Source organism: Ranitomeya variabilis, chromosome 6 (assembly GCF_051348905.1).
Source record: "Ranitomeya variabilis isolate aRanVar5 chromosome 6, aRanVar5.hap1, whole genome shotgun sequence".
Taxonomy (NCBI): domain Eukaryota; kingdom Metazoa; phylum Chordata; class Amphibia; order Anura; family Dendrobatidae; genus Ranitomeya; species Ranitomeya variabilis.
The window spans coordinates 525,029,932-525,042,142 of record NC_135237.1 but is presented as its reverse complement, the minus strand read 5'-3'; the positions used below and the strand labels follow the sequence as shown (position 1 = coordinate 525,042,142).

Here is a 12,211-nt window from a genome sequence, read left to right as displayed (position 1 = left end):
TATGAGAAAGTGAGGAGTTTAAGGGTCAAAAAAGTCTTGCAAATGACCTATAAATTAAAGTCCGTATAAGCAGAGCAAATATGTTATGCCAAGAGTCAAAAATGTATGCAAAGAGTAACTAAACTTTATTTTTTAATTTAATGATCCTCCAGGCATTGCAATGTTATATATTGTAGTGTACTTCATGATCTTATTTTCCTTCTTTCTCTACCGAATACTTTGCTAAAGTGCTGTTTCAATGTCTCATTTATGCTCCTTTAGAAGCTGCTTTCAACTGCTGCTCAGCAAGATCTGTAAGCTATGGCCCTGATTGATCATTTGAGCCCTTTATACATTTTTTTTTTTTCTTTGTCTTTTCTACCTTTTTGTGGTGGCGGACTTTGGTCCACATTCATGAAAAGGCGCACAATGTTTTCGGGGAATTCATCAACTCTTTTAAGCCAGAACACTTATGTTGAAAATTTTCTGAATCTTTTTGGCTTGCTTTTCTAGAGGGGGCTGATCTTCGTCCTCCTACTCTGATTGACGTGGATGACACAAAATGTGTCATCTACGTAGCCGGGCGAAAGCTTGCGCCTGTGCAATTTGCACTGCCCCACTGCGGGCAGAGCCTAAAACAAGCGCACTTAAGTGTGCGGTTGTGAGCCGGTGATGTCTCTGCGCAGGCGCGAGATTTCACCCAACTATGTAGATGACGCAGGAGACTTCATGCATGACAGTCATCATTAGTTCGTCGATTAGCAGCCGGGAGGAGGGATAGAGACCACAAAAAGGACGCCTATTGGACTGGACCGACACGGTTTACATAAAGCGTGGGGGAATTTATAAAGGTTTTGGGGGAGTATACAGGGGGAGTCACCGAGGTTATATACCCCTTTATTAATTAAGGTGATAATCTTTGGTCACACATGAAAAAAAAAATGGTGATCGGTTCCTATTAAGTGGTATCTTACTCCATCTACCCCTGGATGAAGACTGGTGTACAAAACACCAGTCTTGATAAATTTTCCTCTTTTTGCTCTGTTTTTCCTTTCAATAGGCTGTAAAAGGCTCAAACTAACCAACGTTTATATAATCAAAACCAAGGCCATATTGTTGAGCAAGCCTAAAAGGTGATGAGGACTGAAACCCCAAACATACAAATGGTACAAAAGTCATAATGAATTTGGTGCGAGCATAAACATGCCTAAAAATAAAAAATTGAAAAAAAAAGTGTTAAAAGAATGATGATTTTGGCCTGTATTCAATTAGAGTGTGGAAGTTTCCCTATTTGAGTACAGCAGGGGAGCAGTGAGGCTCAGACAGGAAAAGTCCCATACACAGGTAGTTTGAATGTAGTGTACTGATATAGCTGAGCAGCAATTGAAAGCAGCTTCTAAAGGAGCATGAACTGGACAGCACTGCAGCATAGTAATTGAGAGAGAAGGAAGCAAAATAAGGCAATTAAATGCATAACTTTGCAATGCATGGAGGATAATTATAGAAAAAAATAACATTTAGTTACTTTTTTTTACAATTGGAACTTTTTTATTGTACTTTTTGTGTGTCAAAATGGTGATGGACATCTATCCTGATCATGTTATTGGGTTCATTAGACTGCCGCTATCTGAGCTTAATCATAACAACTCCTGTATCTATATGAATATGACGTTACCAGGCCATGGGGGTCTGAGCCCAGACACACAAAGATTAGACATATTCTGTCTGGGCATCAGGTGTAGAAGCATCCGGGCCTTAGCTGTTTTTGTGCATACTTTCAATCATTTCTGTAATAGTGTCTTCATAGTTTATTGTCCGTGTTTAGAGGCTGTGTACAAGGTTACAGGGGTTGAAAAACAAGGATGCTTTTTTTCTATAACAAAAAAAGTGACTGTTTTTTTTTCAGCTCCTCATTAGGCCTCATTCAGATGTCTGATTTTTTTCACGTACAAGAAAATTGGACCGATTATATTGATCAGTGTGATACGAGTGTCATCCAATTTTTTTTCTCGCACATGAAATTTAAAAAAAAGAAGAAGAATTTCTTCATTCCGACAGTCCTTGAAAATCGAAACGCACTCGAATGTCATCCAAGTGCAGTCAGATATTTATTTTATTTTTTCCCACTGACTTGCATTGCAGATTTCGATCCAACCCTCCGATCAAAATCCGATATTGTCTGCAGACTGCTCAGTTCAGGGTAAAAATTACCGGTATCTTTGAAAAACACGGGTAGCACTCGTGTGAGAAAATCGGATGTTTAAATGAGGCCTGATAGTACAACATCGGTCAGTGTGCAAAATTAAAGGGAGTCTGTCATCCCAAACTGACAATATAGACTAAGCACATAGCCTTGTAGCTATTACGGGCCCTATAAAATCTCACCGTTGGTGCTCTAATCGCAGCCTCCGTTTTGCAAAAACTGTACTTTAATGAAACATGCTAATTAGAGTAGTTGTTGCACCCTTGGTGTGGCCAAGAGGCTCAGTGCACTGCTCCGCCCACTGGTTTTGCATGTCCCCGCCTACATTACTGGTGACTCACCTGATTGGCCTGCCTAGGCTTTCTCTGCAGTCAGTGCTCACTCCAGGCTAGAGAGCACTGTCAGTGTGCTCCCTAATTAGCATATTTGATTAAATATCAGTTTCTGCAGAACGGAGGCAGCGATTAGAGCACGAACGGTGGGATTTTTATAGGTGCTGTAATATCTGCAATGTCCCGTGCTTAGTTTACACTGTCAGATCGAGCAGTCGGACCCCCTTTAAAGGGATTTTACTGTACCCATGATCTTTTCTACATTTTAACGAGTGGTCGGCACCAGTTCTCTCTCTGTGAATGTTATTTTGGTACACTATATGTAGATTTTCTTATTATATCTGCATGTTATAGAACATTTTATCTTATTTGCTCCATCCCCCGTTTCCGTTCACACCCCCCACACTGCCAGCTATTTTCTATCCCTCGTCTCCTCTCTATTCAGGAAAACAATGCGATCTTCACACCTCGCTGCTATAGTCTCCACACACAACCAGTATGGAGGTGCTCCGATCTGATATCAGCCGAATATTAATGAGGACTATGTCTCATTGTGTGTGGGAGATGGGGCGAGCCAGATCTATATTCTGATCAGACTTTATCAGGCAATTATGCTAATTACTCTGCAATGCCAAAAGTGGACTGCAAAGTATTTTCTGCCCTTTTTTTAGAATTTTATATGCAGAACGTTGAGATAAATAAGCAAGTGTATTCCATAATCTCAGCAGCTGACGGTTCTCTGAGCACCACCTCGCATTAACCCCTGCCAGCCACAGCCAACTTTCATTTGTGTACTTTAGCTTTATGTTTTTTCTTTGTTTTTGCCCTTTCGTTTTATGTTTTTTTTTCTACCTGCTCGTATTCAAAGAGCCCATAGCTGTTTTTTATTTTATTTTTTGACCGCCCATACCCACATGATGGCTTTTTTGTTTTGGGCAAGTTGCAATTTTGAAAGACACCATTCATTTAGCTTTATAACGTATTCAAAAACGAAAACAAAAATGTCAAGAAATAGTAAAAAAAAACTCAATAAGGAATTGTGTTTTTATTTTCACCATGGCGTTCGTTGTGCAGTAACAATGACCTGGCAATACGATTCTCCAGGTCGGTGCAATTCCGACGATGCCAAACGGAGTATTTTTGTGTTTTGTTTTTTTTTAGTTCTATAATTAAGGGAAGAAAAAAATGGTTTGTGTCCCCATTTTTCCAACAGAGGACATGTGGGCTTGTTACTTTTTTTGGGGTACGTACAACTTTTTGATCTCTCTTTATTTCATTTTGTGGTTGAGACTGTACTCGTAAAATAATTTTATGTTTTGGTTGGGCTTTTACAGATGCAGTAATACTAAATATGGTTACATTTTTACGTTTTTTTTTATTTTTGAAAAGGGAAAGGGGGGGTGTGTGATTAAAAAATTTTTATATATATTTTTTTTTAATCTATATAGATTTTTGCTTTTTTTTATCACCTTAAGGGACTTGTACCTTTTGATCCTGTAATGGATTAATCTGTATACTGCAGTACCACAGTATTGAAGGATGCAAGTAAAATATTTGGTGTCTATATAGCTGGACTATCCCAGGAGTACTGACTTTGCAGCCATGGGGGCTTTCAGCAGGCCCCTAGCTGCCCTCACAGTCTTAAGCAGAACCCAGCCAGGCACTGCAATGCATCAGCAACCGGCGATTGTGTATCAGGAGAATCATGGGTGCCTAAAACGCTGCATTATCAGAAGCTGATGGCGGAATTTAAGGAGTTAGCAACAGTTATGAGAGCTAGGTCTGGTCACTATTGTTAGAGGCAGATGCCGGCTGTATAAGACCGCCGACGTCTGCTCTGTTTTGAGTGGGCTCAGCTCGTAAGCTTGTTCCATATAATGGCACTCATACCAGAACGAATCATCCTGGCCACCATGGATGTGGAATCTTTGTACTCTAACATCCCACACCAGGATGGATTAAATGCCTGCAAATTCTTCCTGGAAAACACAGAGACTGATGCGGATTCTGTGGTGAAACTTATAAAATTCATCCTCACCCACAATTACTTTGAATTTGACAAGAAGATCTATTTACAGGAGACTGGCACCGCAATGGGAAGTAAAATGGCCCCACAGTATGCAAATCTTTTCACGGCCAAGCTTGAAAGCGACTTTGTCCTCATGTCCCATCGGGCCTCTGGCATACTACCGCTACATTGATGACATTTTAATCATCTGGACGGAGTCTGAGCCACAGCTAAAGATGTTCTATGAACAGTTTAATCAATTTCATCCTACCATCAACTTGACACTCAACTACTCCTGTACTGAAATTAACTTTTTGGACACCATCATTAAGCTGCAGAACAATAAAATAGAGACATCCCTGTATCAGAAGCCAATCGACCGTCCAACATACCTTAAATGGGACAGTTTCCATCCAAAACACATAAATAATTATATTGTCTACAGCCAAGCCATCAGATACAATCGTATATGTTCCAACCCCATGGATAGAGACAAACACCTTGGTTGCCTCAGAAAGACCTTTTTGAATCAGGGCTACCATCCAAGAACAATTCAAAACCAAATTACAAGAGCAACTAGAATATGAAGGAATCACCTGCTACATTACAAAGCTAAAGAAGAAAATAACCGGGTGCCTCTAGTGGTCACCTACAATCCAAATCTGGAGGTGCTAAGGGGAGCTGCACGGAAATTACAACCTTTACTACAAAAAAGATGCCCGATTACAATCCATTTTTCCAGACCCCCCACTACTATGGTTTAGGCAGCCCCCAAATCGAAGAAGCATCATTGTCAGAAGCTCCCTGTCCTCTCCAACAGCTGCAGGTACCTTTCCTTGCAACTAGAAAAAATGTAAAACCTGTCCATTTATAATGACCACGGACAAGATAAAGATCCACAATTCACACCAGGACTACAAGATACCAGGTACCTTCAGCTGCATCACATCTAATGCGGTGTACCTAATTATTTGTACCAAATGTCCAACTGGGGGTCTGTATGTAGGGGAGACAGGGCAAAAACTGAGGACAGGGATGAATTCTCATCACCACACAATAAGAGAAAAAAGAATGGATCTACCTGTGGCCAAACATTTTTGTCTCCCAGATCACAGCATTATGGACATGAAATTACTTGTATTAAAAGGTAACTTCAAATCTCAGAGAAACAGAATAGTCTGGGAATATAAACTGATGACGAACTTTGACACAGGAATGAATGTGTCCCATGGATTTATGTCTTTTTACATCAATTAAGGAATTTGCTCCTCAGACCATGTGGGGTCATCATAACATAGAACCAGACCCCAATCAGAGGACAATAAAACATTCACACTCCTTATCTATGAACTGTTCCAATATTTATGCACATAAACATTTTAGCACTCTCACATAATGGTAGTTCTGCTTCACGTCACCTGTCTTATCTATGGCATTTTTTCTGGGCTGTATTGTGCATAAATGTGTTTTTTCTGAATTTGTATTAGTCTAGTCTGATGTAGGGACCTGAGTAGTCTCGAAAGCTTGCAATTTGTTTCCATCTTTTCAGTTAGCCATTAAAAGGTATCAACCACTGAGGACTCTCAATTCTAAATATTTTTCTATCTACTGGCTAACACAGTACCAAGATATATATCTTTCCTGTATCTTACACTAGACCTACCAAGTTCTAATATGTGCATGAGGGCAACTACATCGACCCTTGGTAATTGCTTTTGAAGGAGACTAGAATCGTCATGTTGGGTTTTAAGACGAGCAATGCAGACAGTATCTGGCAGCATCTTATGAGAATAAACATGCAAGCTGGACCGTCAGGCAGGAGAACAGAGCTCCATATGTATCTCTTGTGCAGCATTTAGAATCTATTACATTTAATGGGTCCCTGGCCTTTCAGGAAGCGCGATCTTATGTGACAGATAATGGGATAAATAGAAAATCTGCAAAGTACTTAATTTCGAAATTGTTATCTTGCCTCCGAAAAGTCACTTCAAAGAGCTGGCCACTAGGTTTTCCATTCTGTGCACTGCTTGTTGTCAGGTGTAATCACAGCAGCAGAAATGAACTACAGGAGGTGGAGGCGGAGCTATGATTTTCTCTGCTCCTGCCCTCCTGTCTGTTATACTCCAGGCATAAGACGAAGGTGAACTACAGGAGGTGGAGGCGGAGCTATGATTCTCTCTGCTCCTGCTCTCCTGTCTGTTATACGCCAGTTATAAGAGAGGTGAACTACAGGAGGTGGAGGCGGAGCTATGATTCTCTCTGCTCCTGCTCTCCTGTCTGTTATACGCCAGTTATAAGAGAGGTGAACTACAGGAGGTGGAGGCGGAGCTATGATTCTCTCTGCTCCTGCCCTCATGTCTGTTATACTCCAGGCATAAGATAGAGGTGAACTACAGGAGGCGGAGCTATGATTCTCTCTGCTCCTGCTCTCCTGTCTGTTATACTCCAGGCATAAGAGAGATGAACTACAGGAAGTGGAGGCGGAGCTATGATTCTTTTTGCTCCTGCTCTCCTGTCTGTTATACTCCAGGCATAAGAGAGGTGTGAACTACAGGAGGTGGAGGTAGAGCTATGATTCTCTCTGCTCCTGCTCTCCTGTCTGCTATACTCCAGTCATAAGAGAGAGGTGAACTACAGTAAGTGGAGGCGGAGCTATGATTCTCTCTGCTCCTGCTCTCCTGTCTGTTATTCTCCAGGCATAAGAGAAATATGGACTTTCAGGATGAGCAGTGTATTGGACAATGGCAGAAAAAGTGCATTCTGGGGAGTTATAGAAAGAAAGATGTCGCACCTATAGGCCTGATTCATCATTGTTGTTTCTCCAGTTTTCTGAGATAACTTGTACTTTTAGTGGCTTTAGGCAGTATATGAGCCTAAAGCATAAAGATACATGCATAAGATACATGTGTAAGGATAAGAATTGCACCGCTTTTGCAGTTGTTTTTTTTATTTCTCCTCTACAACTTTGTTTATCCAGATGTTTAGGACAGATTCACAAAGTGCAACTTTTGCAAAATGTCGTGTTCTTTTGCCTCATCTCACAGGTTATTGCAAGCTTTTTAATTTAACGCGTTTTAAGCCAAACTTGCGACTTCTGAAAGGATTTGCAACTTTTCTGCTAAAAAGTCAAAAAAAAAAATTTAAACACAAAGTTAAGGATTGTTTTTATTATTATTATTACATGAGTGAATCCCACAAGATAAAAAAAAATAAGTGACTTCAAGAAATTGCAAGTGATGTATTAGCACCATAGTGTTTACAGTATGACACTAAAAAAGTGTCTGGCAATGTCTGTAGCGGTGCATGCTGGTAAGTGAAGAAAAGGACGTAGTTGTGACAGGCTCCTTCTATGTCGTTCTATGCATAAAGCACTTTTTTTAACCAATTTTATAGTCTGTGAAGTAGAAATGGGTGAAAAGTTTTATTACTGCTGTTTCCATTTTGAGCCAAATCCTTTAGGTTATTCTGCGCACCCCAGGCGGCTCTTGTGCCGTGTAAGGTAACACGTCCCGTAATTCTTTTTATGAAAAGACCCACTCCCATCAGATGTTCTGCATAGAAATATTGCAAAGAAGTATGAACTATTAGTTTATTAAAATCTATCTACAAAAGCTTCATTCAGTAGGAGCAGAGCATAATAAAAGTCCTCACACAGTTCATGACAAATAATATATATATATATATATATATATATATATATATATATATATATATATATATATATATATATATATATATATAGTGATATATGTGATGCAGTAACCCCTGTAACAGGTAGGGGGCGCTGCATGGTCTCCCCGGGATGTGCACGGAGTTGTATTGAGGCCGTGAGAATTGACCTGCAGTGATGTCAGGATCACGTGACCACCAGCCCATGTGATCCATTACCGTGGGTGTGGTTACAGGTACATAACGTGACCAGGGTGTGGGTCACATGGTCCTGTGTGGTTCCAGTGTTGGACCTGGAGGGTCCAAGTGCAAAATCCCTGAGGGAGTTCCTGAGGGCTCGGTGTGTTCCTGTGTTGGAAGCCTGAGAGGGGGCTTCCTGGAAAGCACCTGCTGGCGTGGGAGGTCCTAGTAGGAGGACCGGATCCCGGAGCAGTGCACAGTAGAACTGGGGAAGCTGGAGTCCTTCGGTGAGGTCTGGACTGACTACTGTATGCCGGACAGGCAAGTTGGGGATCCCTGTTAGGCAGCTTACCCAGAAGAGTGTTGACGGAGTCTGGGGAAGCTGGAGTCCTTCGGTGAGGTCTGGACTGACTAGTGCGTGCCGGCCAGGCAAGTTGGTGATCCCTGTAAGGCAGCTTACCCGGAGGTGCGGACTGGCAAGGAGTCAGCAGGTGGAGCCGGAGCTCCCGTCAGGTATCGTACAGGCCGGTAGTGCTTGTGAAGTTCTATGAACTGTGTGGTCTCCCTTGGGAACTGGTTAAGGGAGGACCAGCGTGTTAGTGACCGTGAGGCAAAGCCGTACACTGAAGTGTTAGAAGCTGCAAGTAAATATGACCAGTTGGTGCCTGTTGTGTTTCATGTTATGAACTGTGCGTACCCCGGTTTATGAGGCTTAATAAACCGCATGGACTGCTTTGTTTTATAAACCCGTGCCCGTGTGCTTGAATATCGCGGCCAAGTGAGTGTCACCCAACACTCTCAGTAAGAGAAACCTTACAATTGGTGGAGAATGCGGGCAACAATCCCGCTAGCACACGTGGAGTTAATTGCTGTGGCAGAGCCACGAAGGTGACAAGCGTCTAGCGGTAACTCGGCGGGGTTACGAAAGTGACAAGCGTCTACTGTGACTCGGCGGGGTCACGAAGGTGACAAGCGGCAGCGGTGGACCCGTGCAGAGCCGTGTGGAGAGTAGCCGTGGTTGCAGCGAGGTTCCACAGCAGGCGGAGCTGCAGTGACTTGTGGTTGGCAGCACCTGGAGGTGCCGGTTGTGTGTGACTGCAGCGGGAGCTGTGGCGGTACCAGCAGGAGCTGGTGAAAGTGACATAGAAAAAAAAAAAAATAATTTTTCTTTTTGTGCAGACTTTTAAAGGGCCAGTACAAGCCTAGAGACATTGGGGTGTACTGTGTGTACTGGGGCCTGAGTACTGTGGGGGAGTCCACGGGGTGTATCCCAGGGAAGGGATTATCCCTAATAGTGAGCGGTGGCCCAAACGGGGATGGTTGCCCAAAAGGGGGCGGAGTCCCAAAAAGGGGTGGTAACCCGAATAGGGGTAATGGCCCAAAAAGGGGTGGAATCCCGAAGGGGGGCTGAATCTCGAACCGGGGTGGTATCAAAACGCGGAGCACTTGCCCAGAAAGGGGGCGGAGCCAAAAAAGGGGCGGCAATCAGTGAGGTGTCACGACTGCGTCCTTTTTGGCTGGATGGAAAGTGTGTGCAAGGGTTGATAGACCCGGGGAGAGAAGCGTCTGTGCTGAGAACCCGTCCAGGAGATTCTGTGTCACCTGGCGACACTGAATATCTCCAGGTAGCCACTATCTACATTGTCGCAGCGGAGGTTTCCACATACCATGAGGTGGTTGTAGACCCGATCTTGCCGTATCCTATGGTAATAGGACAAGATTTGGTAGCACTGTGGGAAAAGGCTGAAGTGTTTGTGGATATAATGTGGATGTCAGTTAGTAATGTTGAGAAGGCAGGCCTGACCAGAGGGAAAGGTTCGACTGCCCAACTAACTGACCTGACGTCACTTGAAGTGTGCCACAATACGACTGGTAGTGGTCTGCTGGATAAAACAGGTGGAGCTGACACCCAGACAGAGAGTGACTTGCAGGGTCATCAGACTGTGGGGTGTGACACAGATTCTGGGGGTGACTGTGACAAGTCATGGCCAGTAACAAACGCGTATGCCCTGGTGACAGGTGGAGGACGGGGTCCAGGACCTGTGGTAACGGGTGGAGGACGGGGTCCAGGACCTGTGGTAACGGGTGGAGGACGGGGTCCAGGACCTGTGGTGACGGGTGGAGGACGGGGTCCAGGACCTATGGTGATAGGTGGAGGACGGGGTCCAGGACCTGTGCTGACGGGTGGAGGACGGGGTCCAGGACCTATGGTGACAGGTGGAGGATGGGGTCCAGGACCTGTGCTGACGGGTGGAGGACGGGGTCCAGGACCTGTGGTAACAATTGGTGGCGACTCCCCTTCAGACGGTGACGCCAGTGGAAAAGAGTGTAATAAGGTTGACTCAGGCAATTCTTCCTCCCGTCGCCGGAGACGTAAAAGAGCCAAAGGGGCTGAACCCGTTGCTCCGTGTGAGGAATTGACGGAAGATGCTGAGGACCTGGGGTGTATGAAGTGCTCTGTAGTCCCAGGGAAAAGGGACGAACCTAATGACGTCACTGCTGAGACCCAAGAGAGGGCCGACCCTGACAGTGCAGAGTCGGAGGGTGCGGAAGTGGAGGAGGCCACCAAGGAGATGGTGCCGGAAGTGAATACCTCCTCAAGTGATGGATGTTTCACCAGTCCGGAGGATGGGAGAAGCGAGATGGAATTGGTTATAGAGACGGTGAACGACCATGTCGAACGAGAAAGGGTCCTGAGACAAGCGGCTGAGCGCAGAGTGGATGAGCTAGAGAAGGAAGTCTCTGAGCTCAGAGGCCACCTGTTCAGATGGCAAAGTGTGTATCAGACCCTAAAGGAAGACATTGTAGTGCTTAGAGAAGCACTAAAAGGCCCTCTACAAGGAAAAGAGGTGGTGGTCGCAGACTTCTCGTGCCAGTACCAGAGTGGTAATGAGAGTAAAGCTGAAGAGGAGTTGGCGCTAAAAGCAGAACAAGATGGTCACCCGGTTGTGATAGAGGTCTTGATGGAAAGGTCCATGGCAAGGCAGGGGCCATCTGTTCTTGAAGGAAGTGAGACTCCGCTCTTCAAGTGCGTGATAGATGTACCCGTAGAGGCGCAAGATGCATGTACCCGCGAGGGTGTGCATGAGGCCTTTAAAAAGGCAGTGGAAGCGTCTAGTGTGCACTGGGCACTGGAGACGAAACAGTTGGTGGTACTGTCTACTAAGGAAGTCACAGTGAAGAGGGTGGCTGTCCTGAAGGACATGCACCTACGGTGCCTCCGCACGAAGCAGAGGGTCCTGTGGGAGAATGGTGAGGCCACTCGTTGTTTGGAGCAAGCCAGGAAAGCTCAAAGTCTTCTGGGCTTGGTAGAGGACACAGTCCAAGTGCCCAGAGCTCTGGTAGCGAAGCTCATTGGCCGATTTGGAAAAGCGATGCAGGAGATGGTGGATGTGTCAGGTGTGAAGAGACTGAGGATTCCGTCTGAAGACGAGGCCCAGGTGGGTGAAGATGGAATGGTGTCATTCCTGGTTGTCGGGTCCAAGGAGAGTCTAGCAAATATCCGGATGCTCCTGAGGTATCGCGTGGCCTACCTGAGAGAAATAGAGCAGCTAAGACTGTACAGACGGCAGGTCAATAAACAGCTGCAGAACATAAGGTGGCGGCCGCCTTCTTCCCAAGGAAAAGGAAACAAAAAGGACATGTACAGTAGTAGACGTAGTGATGGAGGGTCAGACTCTGATCAGTTGCTAGTCTCGACTGCAAGTGGGACTAATGTCCGTACCAACCGTGGGTGGCGACCCTGGAGAGAAAGGTCGAGTAAAGAGACAAACTTGACTAAAGGTTTGGTGTCACGGACAGAGTGTAACTTATGGGCCAAAGCTCAAGGCCTACATGTTG

At 44.7% G+C, this 12,211-nt stretch overlaps 1 protein-coding gene across 2 annotated transcripts in view; it reads left to right on the top strand.

Annotated features, from left to right (window-relative positions):
- NUDCD1 (NudC domain containing 1) overlaps positions 1–12,211 on the top strand; it is a 172,933-nt gene that overhangs the window by 140,132 nt on the left and 20,590 nt on the right. The gene's annotated exons all lie outside the window — the stretch shown is intronic.